General features: G+C 37.9%; 1 non-coding gene across 1 annotated transcript; it reads left to right on the forward strand.

Moving 5' to 3' along the window:
* Window positions 1-1,407: 1,407 nt before the first annotated feature.
* On the forward strand, window positions 1,408-1,514 carry LOC111889709 (small nucleolar RNA R71). The gene has a single exon (XR_002849623.2). It is a non-coding gene; the product is annotated as a small nucleolar RNA R71 (small nucleolar RNA).
* The last annotated feature ends 15,662 nt before the right edge of the window (window positions 1,515-17,176 follow it).

Genomic DNA, 17,176 nt, shown 5'->3' on the forward strand with positions numbered 1-17,176 from the left:
TTGGGGTCTTCTTCCATGTCAACCACCACAAAGTCTACCGGAAATATAAACTTGTCTACTTTAATAAGGAGATCCTCACAAACGCCTTGTGGATGAATTATTGTCTTGTCTGCCAAATGGATCTTCATATTTACCGGTCTTGGCTCCGGTAAATTCAACCTCTTATAGAAAGAGAAAGGCATCATGTTGATGCTTGTACCCAAGTCGGTCAATGCTTGGGTGACAACTTCATTACCAAACTGGCACGAAATTATAATATTCCCCGGATCGCCTTTCTTTTCGGGTAGCTCACTCAACAGTACCTCCGCGACTTCAGCCAAATCTTTCCTAGCAGCAAAAAGACCTTTTAGCAAGTTGATGTATTTTGGTATCTGGAGCATCGTTTCCACAAATGGCACATTAACTTGTAAGGCTTTAACATGCTTCATGAAGGTTCTATATGCTTCAACTTTTTCTGCAGGCATGGATTTAATTGGGTATGGCAAAGGAGGATTATATGGCTTTAAAGGACTGATAGTTTTATCATTCACGCATGGACTCGTCGAGTCCATTAGAGGGACTCGGCGAGTCAGATCGGGTTTTGCTGGAGTCGAGTCTTCTGCCCTTTCTGTCTTCTTCTTGGAGATCCTCTGTGCATCTGTGAAAATTTCTTCTTTACTGGAGGTCACAGCACTTACATTCTCCATTCTCGGATTAGTTTCGGTATTACTTGGAAGTTGACCCGGTCTTCTTTCGTTCACTTGGTGTGCAAGTTGTCCCAGCTGTTTCTCAATGTTGAGAATGGATGCCTGCTGATTCCTTAGCATGTCTCTGGTCTCATGTATTGCAGCATCGTGATCATTGTGTCTCTTTTCGGACGCGGCTATGAATCTAGTGAACATTTCTTCCAGATCAGCTTTCTTTTCTACCGGTTCTTCTCTTTGATATAGTCCCCTCTCCTTCTGCTTGTATTTTTCCTCCTTAGCCTTCTTATACTCTTCATATGGGAGCCATTCCTTCTTAGGGTTTCGCCAATTTTCGTTGTATCGATCGCCACTTGAATAGAAGACTTGAGCTTTCTTATTTCCATTCTCATCCAAATCACAATCCTTGGTGAGATGGGGCCCTCTACAATTTTCACATCCCACCCTCATAACATGGATTGTTTGATCCATTTTTGTCATTCTTCTATCAAGACTATCAAGCTTAGCTATCACCGCCGCTATGCTATCATTTGCCGCGTTCACTACTCCCCGACTTACTTCGTTTCTTGGGTTGTGGTATTCTCTAGAGTGTTTAGAGAATTCTTCAATTATCTCCTTGATTACCGGGGGCGCCTTCTTCGTAAGCGGACCTTGAGAATCTAACAATTGCCTTGTGGTGACATTGACTCCATCGTAGAAAATGGAGACCTCTTGTTGGCTATTAAGGTCGTGATGTGGGCAATTTCTAAGCAAACTCTTGTACCTTTCCCATGCTTCATAAAGAGATTCTTCGGGCTGTTACTCGAAGTTGGCAATTGCTTTCTTTAGCTTGGCTATTTTGGAGGGCGGACAAAAGTGATCTATGAACTCCTCTTTCATCTTGGCCCATATGGTGACTGATCCGGGAGGAAGTGACTTTAACCAATCGTTTGCAGCTCCTTTGAACGTGACTGGGAACATGCGAAGAAGCTGGGTCTCGCGAGGGACATTTGGTACATTGAAATAGTCGGCCACATCATTCACTTCATCCAAGTGCTTGTAGGCGTCTTCGTGATCCTTCCCATAAAAAGGAATCTCCTTGAGTTGAGCGAGAATATGGCCTTTTAGTTCGAAAGTGGCGGTTGCGAGAATTGCAGGCTGCACAAGTCCCGGGCCGGTGTCATCGCACATCCTCTACTTCCATTCCCCCATGGGGACTTCATCGATATTAGCCATAGTGATGACTAGATCGTCTTCAAAATCGGAGTCGTGCTCGAATGTGGGTTCTTCTTCTTCCTCGGTCTCGTATTTGATATCTTCTTGAATTGGGTCTTCGATAGTCAAAGAGGCACTGGATGCTCTGGATTTGCTGCTCCTCTTCTTGCTGAAAACGGACTTGAGGTTCTTGAGTGGCGAGTTCTTTGAAGAAGCGGATTCTCCAATGGCTTTGCCTTTGCTCTTCCTTAGTGCGGATTTCAGGTCTTCAAGAGGGGGGACCAGAGGTGTATCAGATCCTTGGGTCATGAAACAACTGTAAATAAAATAGAAAAACGCGTAAAAAGAAAAAAATAAAATAAAAATTTAAAACTGAAACAACGATGTACTCGCCGAGTCGGCACGAGTGCACTCGGCGAGTTCAAGGCAAAAACAGAAAAAATTTCTAGTTACTCTAAAAACGAAATTTTTATAAAACTAATTCTACTTACTGAATTGCTTCTTAAATAACTTTGTGTAAGATAAATCCCACACAAAGGATCGATTAAACTAGAATTTAATGTTAATTTAGAACCGTTCCCCGACAACGACGTCAAAAACTTGATGTGTGCAAACTCACTTAGTTTTAAACCTACTTTTAATTATCAAATAACACACAAAAGGCAGTGAACCTATCAATTGTGGTATAGTTAAATAAGCAGGGTATCGATCGCAGGGAACGGAAAACTAAAATTAAAAACTAATTTTATCTAAATTAATTAATAAGTAGGGGTTTTATCTAGTTTTACAAGACTAGAAACTTACTAACTATTACTTACTTAAAAACTGGAATACTAACTAGATTCAATAAATGGAAGGGAACTTCTGTTTAGTTCAACTTAGTTGATTCTATGGTTGATTTCACGGTAATGGTGCAATGGATTAATTCTTTCGTTGGTTACCGATTCAAGTGATTAGATTCGTATTCACTACCCTAATCCTTAGCAAATAAACTAACTTAAACAGTGGCCAGTTGTCTAATTTAATTAAATTTACTAAATTAACTATTCGGGTTAAGTTATACTTGCAATAGTTAACTAATTTATTCTTTTAATTAACTTCTTGTTTGATGGTCATCTTACAAGCTTGCACATGAATTTACTCAATTTTCTTATTAACTCTAGTTTCATATTCGTTAATCCTAGACATATGGCATAGTGATCACATAGCATATGAGGTTAATAATCAGTAGATGTTCATGCTAATCAATTATCTTCCTATTAACAGAAAATTAATTATTATTCGCACACAAGGTTCTTTAGCAAGCTAAAATAACAAAAATTCACCAACTTAGAATTAATCCTACCAATCAATCAAACCATATTGTCAACTTTGTATCCCCAAACAGAAGTTTAAAGGTTTTACCTCATAATTGAAGTAAATGACAGCAAACAAACAAATTCAAATTGTTTAACCATAATGATAAAACAAAAGAATAAGTGGAATGATGAAATTTTGCCTCAATTATTCTTCGGGATTGAATTCTAGCTTCTCTTGTCGTCTTCTAGGGTTTTTCTTCCTTCTCAATCGCAGGTAAACTCTTCTGAATCGTTCCAGAATTCTCTTTTATCGTTCTGAGGAGTTATCTTTATATATACAAATCAACTCGTCGAGTCAGGTGGCGACTCGTCGAGTCCATCTCTCAGTCCCCGTATTGTGATAAGTCTTTGGGACCCCGAGTCATTATCTTCTCGATTCTTCGATCGGACTCGCCGAGTAGTCGACCCTACTCGCCGAGTAGGTGTCATTTTTGGTGTTTTTTCTTCTTTGTTCCATTCTTGATCTCTTAACCGCTTCTCCTGCTTCCGAGCTTCATTTTTGGACTGAAAATATAATTCAAACACTTTTAAGTACCTTTTCTCCATAAAATGCAATAATTTAGCTAATAAATGAATAAAAATCTATACTTAATATGAACTAAATATGCACATATCACCGACCTACCCGGTACGGCCATTCTGGGGTGCCGACCTACCCGTCCCGAGCCATTCTGGGGCGCTGACCTACTCTTCGGTTCTACAACTGAACCTCGGGAATATTCCACCCCTTACTGCTACTATCACATATATCATAACATAAACATATTGTCAGACATGTCTGGGGTGTCCGACCTACTCTTCGGCTCTAACAAACGAATTTGGGGACTATTCCCCTCCTACTACCACTATCACATATAACATATCATGCCAACATATAAACATATTATAACATTCTGTCAGACATATCCGAGGTGTCCGACCTACCCTTCGGTCCAAACGACCGAACTTGGGGACTATTCCCCTCCTACTACCATTATCACATATAACATATCATGCCAGCATATAAACATATCAAGTAGTAGCAAACCTAGATGAATATCACAAAGACAATCATCTAACGTATAACTCTTACTGGTGGGGGCCGACATTGTGGCCGTAGACCTACCACTACCGGAAGGTAACTCACCTCGTATGAATGAATGCTGTCAATCCGGGTGAGAAGTCACTGTCTGCTGCTCCGGCGATTCTCCGTCTATAATTCCCATAAAGACACTTAGTCAAAAGCTGATAACTACTCTTAGGGTAAAATGACTATTTTACCCCTGGCCAAAGTCAATATCCTAGTCAAATTCAACTTCCAATTGACCTGACTTCCCGAGTTGGGCTGCCAACTCGCCAAGTCCCAATTCTTTCATCTGACTTCCTCTTGACTCTACTCATCGAGTTTTATAAAGACTCGACGAGTTCTCTTTTCATAATATTATCGAATGAACCTTCATCCGACTCATCGAGTTGTATGAACAACTCGTCGAGTTCACCTTCAAGGGGTTGGGAGATTGCCTTGGACTCGCCGAGACTGTTCATACACTCGCCAAGTCCTATGATTCCCAGTTCCATGTCTAAGTCTAATATGTCGAGGCACTCCCCTGGACCCCTCTAAGACCATTCTAACACTCAACTGGGTTCCTTCGAACCTTAACAGATTGGGGACTCAAGCCCCGGACTCGCCGAGTTCCAAGAACAACTAGACGAGTCGGCGCTATCCAAGTCTTATATTTTGATTTTTGATGCACATACTCATACAAAAGACAGATCTGGGCTTCAAAGATCGATCTAGCACGTAAAGTTATGAACTTTACATGCATGCATGGAAGTATAAGCTTAAGGGACCCAAAAATGAGGTCTAAAAGTGCATGTGGCTCTCTATGGCTATAAGGTTGGCCACATTAGGTTATGCAGTCCCATAAGGACCCTGGATCTTGAGTCTTAACCCTCAACCATGCTTGCACTCATGATTGGTCACTAAAGATGGTCTTTAAAAGCCCTAATTCACCCCAAAAAGGGATCTAGAACATGAATGAACAAGGTATAAGCTTTATACCTTAAAGGAACTGTAGATGCTGCACAAAATCAAAATCTTCTGGTTTCCTCTTGGATCCTCAAGCTTTTCCTTCTTTCTTGTGATCACAAACCACCCAAAATCACCAAAAATGGCCTTAGATCTCACAAAACGATTAGGGTTTCAGTATGAGGTGTTCTGGGATCATAAGGGACGATGAAGGCTGCATTAAGACGTTTAAATAGGGTGCAATCCCTCGGATTTAGGGTTTTGTCCAAACAGTGCCTACTCGTCGAGTCGGTTTGCCGACTCGTCGAGTAGGTCACTAAACTCCCGTGTCCAAAGCCGATTCTACTTGATGAGTTGGACCTTCAACTCACCGAGTCCCAGGCCAAAATGTTATAATTACTTGAATGAAAATACGTACCAGGAACTAGGTGCTACAACATTGGTACACCCGGACAAACACAACCCATGATCAGATTCCTGTCTACCGGCCACCTGCTGTAAAGTCACTCATTTTCTCCTTGGAATATGTGAAATGCATCATCTCGTGTTGTACATCGTCTCGACTGCCACATGACTCCCGTCTCATATACTCGCACCGCAGATCCTCATAACCCAAATTTCTGTTCCACATCAGAGTGAGGAGCCTCCCCCAAAGAATACCCTATTCTCCCCCACTTTGGGTTCGAACCATCGTCCATTGACATACTAAACAGACCACACTACAGACTCGCTCGCCAGATGTACCATTTCTGACTCATGGAATGTACTATGCAACACTCGATGATCTTCCAGATAGTGACCACATAACTCTAAGTATCCTATATTTCAGATGAAAACCTTAGAATCCTCCCAACGTGACTGCCTCTAGTCATCCCGAAATCCCATATAGACACACCGCCGGATATCCCAACTTTCCCGAATTAATGACGTCTCTCAATATGGAAGTAATGCACTATCACACACTTCATCTCCGATTCTTCAACCAACATTCCATCACGGAAATTATCATAGGAGCAAGAGACCTCACTCTCCAAGTCGATGCACAACGTAGGCAACGAGGGCCGCCGCCCCCGGTGTACTCCTCTTGATCACTTGGAACTGCTACTAAAAGTATGCCTTACTCAACTAAGGAATCTCCTTTTCCTCATCCATCTCAGTCCCCACTGATGACTCTCTCACGGTATAAGAAATACCTCATAGAAAAATATTCTGGTGAAAATATCGCAATTATGTGCTACCCCTCGGGGTTACCTCCAAACTCTGGAACCGGAAGCTCGTTATCTCTTTTTCCCCACACGAGAAGCAGAACTAGTGTAATTCTCATCACATAAAGTGGCATTTCAATCATCGGCCGATCACTCAACCCAGACCGCAATCCTCCACAACGTATCATCTCCACTTTTCCTCAAGTCCCACGAATCCAACTGGCAGCTCACCAGTCAGGCTCCTTGGGATCTAAACACAATTTTTTTCCTCGCAAGGTACACTTTTCGAAGCTCAGCCGACATGGCCCTCTGGCCCCACAGCTTATCACATCCATTCTCAATTTAAACACCCATCATCGGATAACTGGTAAGATGGAAACACACACTACTACGTATCATCGTACTTGAATCATGTTATCTCCCCTTAACCTGCTATTTAGAACCTATGGAATTCTCCCTGTTTTGATTATGGGTCCTCTTCTTTCATTAGTACGGGCCCATACTACCTGCAACATCTACCCTTACTTTCCACATGGATCGTCCCAGATTTCCTAAGTAGCTGCTCAACCTTCTCGATCACTAGTCCCGTTACACATGTTTGCTCTCCAACAATTACTATACTCTATCAGAGTACTCATCTGACTAAGGTCACTCCCTAGGCTCTTCCTAGGTTCTCACACTTCTTTGCCATCAGCTGCTGAAGAAATCCTCATGATGCCAACCATCTACCTCCTGAATATCGTCAAATTCACTTAGTAGCTGTCTCTCATCATCAAGAGTTCCACAAAGCACAAAGCAAGCAACATTCAGGTATCGAATCACCAACACATAAGACCACTCTAGCACACAACTGCGCTCTCTCTATCCACAACTCTAAAAGGCATTACCGAACTCAGGCAACACTACCTCTCTTGGGTATCACACTACTCTCTCAATAGATTCCTTAAATGAAAATCTAGGTATCTCTCCTAGATTACTCCTTTACTCAAAGCTCTCTCTAAAAGATTCTTGCTAGGTACTCTTACTCAACACATACACAGAGCAAATAGCAGATAATATCACTCAATAGCATACCCTAGGCTAAGGCATGACAAATCAGGCAACTCTAGCCCTAAGATATGAAATACCTAGCCTATCCTCTAGCATGCATCCCTAATATCTCATGAATATCTCATAACACAAATAAGTAATGGTATTTTGGGAAATCACCGTTCAGGCTCTGGCTGATTGTACACACTACTCCAACTCATTTTTCTCTTAAAAATCTTTCTCATTTTGAAAAAAAAATTCATTTCTTTTGAATTTTTTTCTCAAATCCTCAGTTTGATTCAAACACACCCGAAGGTACATCCGAATCCCTCAAACCAAGGCTCTGATACCAACTTGGAACACCGTAAATTTTCAAAAAAAAAATCATTTTTAAATCACATAATTCTCATTAACACATTTCACAAAAAAAACCCCAAACTATTAAATTATCAAAACACATATCCATATTTGTTGAATAAAAATCTAGGATCCTCAAACATAACTCCATCTCGTGTGTACAATCAAGTCGACGCCTTCCCTCGATTCTGAGAAGTACCTGAAACACATATCACATAACACAATAAGCATGAATCTTAGTGGGCTACCCAAAATACCACACATATCTCATTAACCTCTCATGGCTATATCTCGAATAAGACCCTCTGGTCAATGTGTCTCAGTGGAACCCTACGGTCCCACAACTCGGGTGGACCCTCCGGTCCTAACTCAATAAATCTCAGAATAATACACAACATAAATCACAAAGACATAATGCAGGATATTACAATACTCAATATAAACACACAAGACCCTCCGGTCTCACAAAGTTACCACTCAAGGTAATTATAGTGAAAAGACTCACCTCGAATGATGAACAACCCCAATAAATGCTGCTGCTGCACACTGACCTCTAACACTGAGTCAAAACCCACAATTAACCCAATTAAGATCTAAGACCAAACCCTCACTCATTAGGTCTAAACGCCCATAAATAACCTGAAGGGTTTTGAGCATTTTAACACTCATATGGTGTACATGCAACCCTAGATGCCTTGGATCTATGTTTTCTCTATTATACATGCAAACTTTCAATTTTCCAAGGCATCATCCTAACTAGCATGCTATGGAGTATATACACTACAAAAATCTAGTTAGATGACTTACCTTTGTTGTAGCTTTGAAACCTTAAGCCTTTAAGAGCCTAGCACCCTGAGTGTGATGCCTCAAATGCTTCACACAACACCACCAACAATCGAGGACTTGAGAAGAGATTGTCTTGCACACACAAAAATCGGCTAACCCTCTATGGAGTATCCATACAAACCCTAATGTGCATGACTTTCCACATTCCTTAGGCTCCATGGGATTTAACCTCAATGGAGTATCCATGGGTCACCAAATGGGTTTAGCCCAACATAAAGAACTATGGATCATAAGCCCACTTTATAAGGATGATTGATTTACACAGTCCATCCTCATATATTTAATTATCACAAAATTAATTCCAAATTAATTCTTGATCAATACTAATTAAATAATATGATTTCATATTAATATATTAGAACTTATAATATATTAATAAATCATAAATATCCTCTTCTCAAAAGTCCATCCTTACAAATTGTTCTGGTGCCATGCAACCCAAATGGACCATGCTACTCTCGGGTCAAGTACATACCAGTTATAGTTATGGGCTTAGACACTAAATCCAATAGTCTCCCACTTGGATAAATCTAATAACTATAACTGCAAGTACGACTTAAAACACCGACTAACAATCATAGCTCTTAAAAGCCTCTGTCAAACTGAGATGCTCCATTTTAGATAAGTGATCATATAATCCTCTGTTCTCAAGATATCAGTCGGATAAATACATGGAACGACACCATACTTATTTTCAACAGTTTGTTTCTCGATCTCTGATTTGTTTGACATAAAACTTAACCGAACACATCAATTCAGTTCTGACCGGGCCAAACACATAAGTCGAAACAAAATCATCGAGGGGCCCAAGATATCGCTTTTAATCCTCCAAGGACCAAAAGGAACAGATAAACTTTGACTCATATGTTTGTACTAACTACTCTTCAAATTGTACACAACAACACGTTTTATAGCATCAAGTTACTGAAGCATTTTCGTACTATCAATGCATAACCAACTCATAGTCAACAACTCATATCTCTTGGTTTGAAGACTTATATGATATTATCGTCTCACGATCACTCGAGATAAATTCCATGAAGTGATACAAGTGAGTGCGGGTTGAATCCAATACTAAGAACTTATTAGCACTCATGAATGTTGCAACAAACTTTGCTATGTATAATTATTCTGGAAGTCTCAACTGTTGGGTTTTGAGCATTCTAACACTCCTAAGTGTACATGCAACCCTAAATACCTTGGATCTATGTTTTCTCTAATATACATGCAAATATGAACTTTCCAATGTATCCATCCTAACTAGCATAATAACATTGATTCATATGAATATATCAAGTTAGAATTACATATCTCTTTGATGTAGAATATCTTCATGAAGCATTAGTACCTAGTGCCCCAAGTGTGACACCTCAAATGGTTTACACAACACCAAATACACTTGGAATAACTTGAGAGAACATACACACTTCATGAAATCGGCTAGCCCTTTTTTCTCACACATAGTGGCCGATTTTCTCCAAGAATAAGATCATTATATAGTTAGGGTTACACCATGTAAACCCTAATTGTCATGGCCTTTCATTTCCATGATCCATGGGTACAAATACACCATGGAGCATCTTATCGGTTTTAGCCTAACTTGACAATCCATGGAACATTAGCCCACTATATAAGTATGGATGATTACACAATCAACCCATATATTTAATTAGTCTTCTTTTGATCACTTAATTAATACTAGATTAATTCTTGATCAATACTAATTAAATAATCTTATTAATATATTAGAACTTACAATATATTAACCAACATTAAGTGTTATTTCTCTCATTATAGTCTATCCAAATGCGTGATGCCATGCAACCCAAATGGACCATGCCGGGTCGGGTCAAGTCTTACCAATTACAGTTATGGAATTAGACATTAATCCAACAGTCTCCCACTTGGATAAGTCTAAAACTATTATTGCGTATGACTTCAAGAACCGACTGGCAATCGTAGCTCTCAAAAGCTTCTGTCGATCTCTGACCTTGCCGATGATCTCTGACCTTTGTCAATGACTTGTACATTAGATAAGTGATCATATATTCCTCTATTCTAGATATCATATGGACTGAGACATGGATTATAAATCATTCTCTCTGTCCATCTGTTGTTTCCCGATTTCCGATTCATGATGACTGACTGATTGAACAAATCAAATCAGTCCTCGCTTGGCCAAGCACCCACATGTATCATCATTAAATCATCGAGGGGCCCACAGATATCGCTTTTATCCCAAAGGTAAAAGGAATGGATAAACTTTGACTCATATGGCTTGTTCTACTACTTGTTGAATCATACACAAAAGCATGTTTTATAACATCGAGTTACCAATGCGTTTTCGTGCAATCAATGTATAACCAACTCATAGTAACAACTCATATATCTAGGTTTGAAGAATATAAGATATTATCATCTCATGATCACTCGTGATAAAATCCATGAAGTGATTCTAATGAGCATGGGTTGAATCCAATACTCAGAACTTATGACCACTCATGAGTGTTGTAGCATCACCTTGTCCAACATCTTAGACCTCTACAAGCCCAACCCATGACAGTCTTGATTCATATCTACTTCCAACATATGAATGACTGTGGATGGTTTGAATAACTTAGTCATTCAGGAAGAACGACCTAGTTATTCTGGAAGTCAAAACATGCAAAATGAAACACAAGAATAGTTGAATCCAATATGGTCTCGGAACTTATGAATATAAATAAAACACCTTTTATTTATCACCATATGATTACACATTATTCATTGCATACTGTTTCAGCTATCAACTTTATTCTTGAATTAAAACAATAGTTGTCCCATGCTCCAAGCATGTACACTATGTTTTCTAAACACTAGTCATGCCATACACCAATTATGCACACTATGTTTGTCTATGATCTTTACATTGTGAAATAAACCAATTGAACCATGATTCTAACTTCACACTCCCAAATCCTTATTGTAAATGGTAAGAATTCCAAATCCTTATCATTTATCGAAATCTGTTAGATTTTAAACTTATATGCATTGGTCCACTTGTAACGATTATGCACAAAGTCACAAAGACCTGTCAACAAACATTATAGAGTATTCCAATGGATATCAACTCCATGGAACTGAAGTCTCATATTCAAAGTTCATTTCCTTTGAACATTCTTCTTGCATTAAGTTTCCTAATCTTACACAGATAACTTTCATCTTCCCATATTCCCATTTTGACTATCACTTCTGAAGAAGAGTCACCTCTTTTCAGAATATGTCAATGTGGTCCTTCCAAAATTAACACCATACTTCCAACTGTACCTGAGCAACCAATCTTTGGTAAACCTTAGATTGTCCTCGACAATTGTTTAATCCTTTTAGTCATACCCAGTTCTAGACCTTTTCCCTTCTTAATGCCCCAGGCATTTGGAAATTTTTAGAAAGGATGAATATAGCACATGTAATCGATCCTATATCCGAAGCATATGGGACACGATTCATGATGTCTCACATAAAGACAAAACCGGTCTTCTGCTATAATATTTCCATTTCAATTTGTCAAGTTCTCCTAATTCAGATTATGAAAAGGGATGTCGTAATCATAATCGAATTTTAGAACTCAAATAATGGACCTATATATAGAATTTCGTTATGTTGAGCCATTCCAACATGAAATTCATATATATTCTTGACTAAATTTGATTAAAATATCAATCTAAGCTTTTAGAATTGAAATGAAGTATCATTTCTCTCCTTTAATTATAGAAAAACAACTCTTTCCCAATTGAAACCTTTTGTTTTCTATAATTAAGATTGCTAACTTGCAACCTTTATCATAATTATCATGCTCCCACTAACATGCTGATTATTAGCATAACACTTATGCTCAGCTTTGACATGTACTCAGAAATCAGCTGAACTTCTAGAAAAACAATACTTTATTGACTTTGTTACCAAAGTTCATATTTCTGATACTAGGTTGCTTTGATAAAACTTTATCAATATCATACACCTTATCTTAGATAGCTCACAGGTGTGTATAAACAATTTTAAGAACTATGAAAAGGGATGCCATAATCATAGTCTCGATTGTTTAGACCTTTGCCACTTCTAACAAGTCCATGTTAGTGTGCCGGTTAACCACACACGCTCCACTAACGACTTTGAGAATGCAAATATCACAATTGCTATCTAGCTGAAATCTACTTAGTGAAAGTGTTTCCTCACCATCATTTTCATGAATCAGAGAGAAACCTTATGACACTTAGATTTAATGGTGTATGTGTTCTTATCCATGTGAATTGTCAAAACCATAGTCACAAGACAAGGATAATGACAAATCCAAACTAATACGGACTAAACTCAATCTTAATTTCTTGCCACCTAGCAGCTCAAGGGCCTACCATTGCTTCCAAGTTGTTATGCAACCAATTGAGAACTCTAAGAAATCATATGCAAAGCCAACTTTAACTGGAATGGGCACAAAATATGTCAACACGATAGGTTATAAACCTCAAGTCGTGTGCTAGTGAAGAACTTCAGGTTTTATTCTTGATTAGCTCTTGAGACTTTCAAGACCTTAAGACTCCCACTGTCCTCTTGACATATAAGACTCCCTTGTCAAACATCCAAGAGATAGTGCGGATTCTAATCAAGACAAACACTTCACACAATTGGCCTTAGTTGGTCTTTGTTTTGTCCAAAACATCACAACTTACCAATTTCAAATGTACAAGAGTAGACAACTTTTACTCTTACATTTGACTAGTGTTAATAAACCTACTTTAAGATGTGTCACTCAAGTTACAATCTTGGAGTATAACTCTAAGAATTGTTTTTGGAACGAAGTATGAATCATCTTCTTGATTTAACCACTTCAACAATTCATAACTCCTCTTCTTAGCTATCAGAATGCACTTAGAGGATGAATTGTGATAAGGTCTCTTAATCTTTAAGATGATCATATATCATGATACTAAAGTACTCTCCCATCTTTTCAGATTTGAGAAACTTTTATCCTTCTGCCTAATTTGATTCTTCTTATTTGCTCTGCCATACATTGGAACCTTTTCCAGCGTCTCAGAACACTTAAGCTTGTAAGTATAACCATATTTACTGAGCTTTATTAAATTATGATGAATAGTCTTTATCGATATTTTGTGGTGGAATTGACCGGTGCACAAGAATGTGTACGCGATCCCTTAGTCATTTACTTGACTCACTTGAACATGTGAACAAGGAATTAGTCTGAATTTTCCAAAGATGAAAATTCTCATTCATCATACAACTTGCATGATTCCAAGTTTCTATCCAACTGAAACTTGGGTGATGAGAATCTTTCCTTATTTGGTAAATTTAGACACTACCACAAATGAAAGAATCAAATTCATATTTACAATATTGCTATCAATGGAATCATATAAGCAACAAAGTTTTTTTTTCACAAATGCCACTGTAAGGATATTTTAAAATAAATAAAATCAAAATTTTTCCTTTTATCTTAAAAACTTTGCGGAAAAACTATCCTTACAGTGCAAAGCACATGAAAACTTTGTTGTTATCTATTCGTAAGCAATATATCATAACTCCTAAGAAGTAGCTCAAGAATCCGATCTTCAAACTATGCGATAGAAATCCATATATGCGATCAGATTCATCATATTCTTTCTTTAAGTTTCTTCACTTTTCTTTGATTCTTAAAACATCAACATGTGACCCAGTCACATCATGTATCAAGAATCTCATAATAGAAACTTAACATAGTTAGATAGTGGTCTTTACCTGAAGTAGAGTCAAACTTATTGACTTTAACATCCTTAGGTAAAAATTTGGCAGCTTCGCAATCAGTGCCCCTTCCTTTGGCAATTTAACATATGGACCCTTTGGTAATGGTACATGAGACTATTACAGACTTAGTTTTTCTCTTTACAATTTGGTCAACCGAGTTAACTATGGTCGATCCCTTTCCATTGGGAAGAGAATGATTTTTATGGATTTCCAGTGTCATGATTGTCAATGTCCATAAAGTTTGGGAAGTTGATCTACTAATAAAATTTTCTCTCCCAGTGCTGCTGATTCAGCAGCACCAAGCAAATAAATAAGATCGTTAAGGGTCATGTCATAGTCTGTTTCATAGGAGTCCCAAAGGAACTTACAATGTGACATAGAAAGTGATTGGACATCCAACTTTCTCAAGAATTTGACACCCAACTCTCCCGGCTTGTCAGTATGTGACTTCATCACCAAGATGTGAGCGCACCTAGACCTTGCCTTGCCAATAGAGCTTGAGTGACCTTGAAATTGTGGGATAGGGAGAATAATTGGAGGAGGTGGAGGAAGTGAAGTTCGAAGAGTTTTGGGAGGATCATAGATGTCTGAACTAGACATCTTTTGGGAGATATTCAAGATAGTTGATTAAAAGTCCTTAATATAACACCTAATATGAAATATTAAGGCTAGGACCCTACAAACTATTTTATAACTCGGAAGAGGGATGTCATAATCTAAGATATAAAATATTTGAAGGTAGGTGAATAACGATTCACCAATTTCCACCAAAATAAATGAAATGTAGTATTAGGTTTTAATTGGTTTTTGAAACTCCTAGATTCTTTTGAGATTCATTGAACTGTTCAATGGAATGTTTCAATCTCGAGTGTGCCCTTCAGGTTTTGTGATTTGGATGCCGAGGATCACAAAACAAGGTGTGAAGTAACCATGCAAATATACTTGGTACCCTTAATATTTACCCCTTAATCGATGTGTCGTTTAACCACACACGCTCCACTAACGGCTTAAACAAAGTGCAAAGTGTAATTTCATGGATTAGCACCATATTCACATTTTCCTAAGTAACTAAGATTGGGAATTAATAAGAGTTTAGTTACTTAGTATTTATCATTAATACTTTTAATGAAGGGATAATTCTAGTCCTTGTCCTACCCGTTCGGCTAACGACCCTCCACTGGTGAAGGAAGCGGCGGGTGAGAGTGGACACCCATTAAACTACCATTTTATAGGTTGTAACCTTATACCCCCCTTATAGACCGGCTTCGTGAATGAGGCCTACTAACGGTAAGACTGACTTTACTCTTATACATATATATAAATATTATTAACTTATAATATTATAAAGTATAAGGGTTGAATTTTAACTTTTAAAATTCTAAGGGCTAACTTGGAATTAAAGTATTCATAAGTGAAAACTTTTAAAATACCAAAACTTGAGGGCAAGTTTTGAAACTATCCAAAACTAATTAATTCCATAACTTATGTGTTTAAAGTAGTGTTAATTAAAAAACTCTTCAAGTTCCATAACTTGAGGACAAGTTATGGAAGACTTTAAACTAATAAAAGAATGTAACTTTTCTTTATTTTGTAACTTATGGAATTAATTAAGGTTACACATTTTATTACTTAATGAAGTGACTCTTGAACCTCCATAACTTGAGGACAAGTTATGGAGTCATAAAACCATTTAATGAGAACAAGACTCTTCATTTTGTAACCTTTGCCATCTTTAATGAGTTTTAAGAAACTTAAATGTGACCTTTCATGTAACTTGAGGACAAGTTACACAAACACATTTTAGAATCATCTCTTAGATTAAAATGGATTAAAAACACATAATCAATTAACTTATCTATTAATCTAAGCAACTCATATGAACAAAGATAATTCACATCAACCTTTTTCATGTAATTAGCATAACTTTTAAACTAATACAAAAAATGAATCTATTGAAAATTATCTTAGAAATTGGATTAGCTTGAACATTACCACATCAAAAACAAGTTTATAAGTCCAAAAACAGCTTTTGGTAATGTTCCTAGTCCATTTCCAGCCATAAAACACGAAAGTAAGCTGTCAGGGGCCAAAACTCGTCGAGTTCTATAGAGAACTTGTCGAGTTCATGCATTAAACAATGAACTCGTCGAGTTTATTGAAGAAACCTGTCGAGTTTTCTGTCTGGACAACTTCTTGGCTTCGAAAAATCTATTTGCATCAAGTATAAGAGAAAGCAAGCCTAGGCTCTGATACTACTGTTGGATTTTTGAGCATTCTAACACTCTTAAGTGTACATGCAACCCTAAATACCTTGGATTTATGTTTTCTCTAATATACATGTAAATATGAACTTTCCAAGGTATTCATCCTAACTAGCATAATAACATTGATTCATATGAATATATCAAGTTAGAATTACATACCTCTTTGATGTAGAATGTCTTCATGAAGCTTGAGTGCCTAGTGCCCCAAGTGTGACACCTCAAAAGGTTCACACAACACCAAATACACTTGGAATAACTTGAGAGAACATACACACTTCATGAAATCGGCTAGCCCTTTTTTCTCACACATAGTGGCCGATTTTCTCCAAGAATAAGATCATTATATAGTTAGGGTTACACCATGTAAACCCTAATTGTCATGGCCTTTCATTTCCATGATCCATGGGTACAAATACACCATGGAGCATCTTATGGGTTTTAGCCCAACTTGACAATCCAT

This window comes from Lactuca sativa, chromosome 8, assembly GCF_002870075.4.
Source record: "Lactuca sativa cultivar Salinas chromosome 8, Lsat_Salinas_v11, whole genome shotgun sequence".
Lineage (NCBI taxonomy): Eukaryota > Viridiplantae > Streptophyta > Magnoliopsida > Asterales > Asteraceae > Lactuca > Lactuca sativa.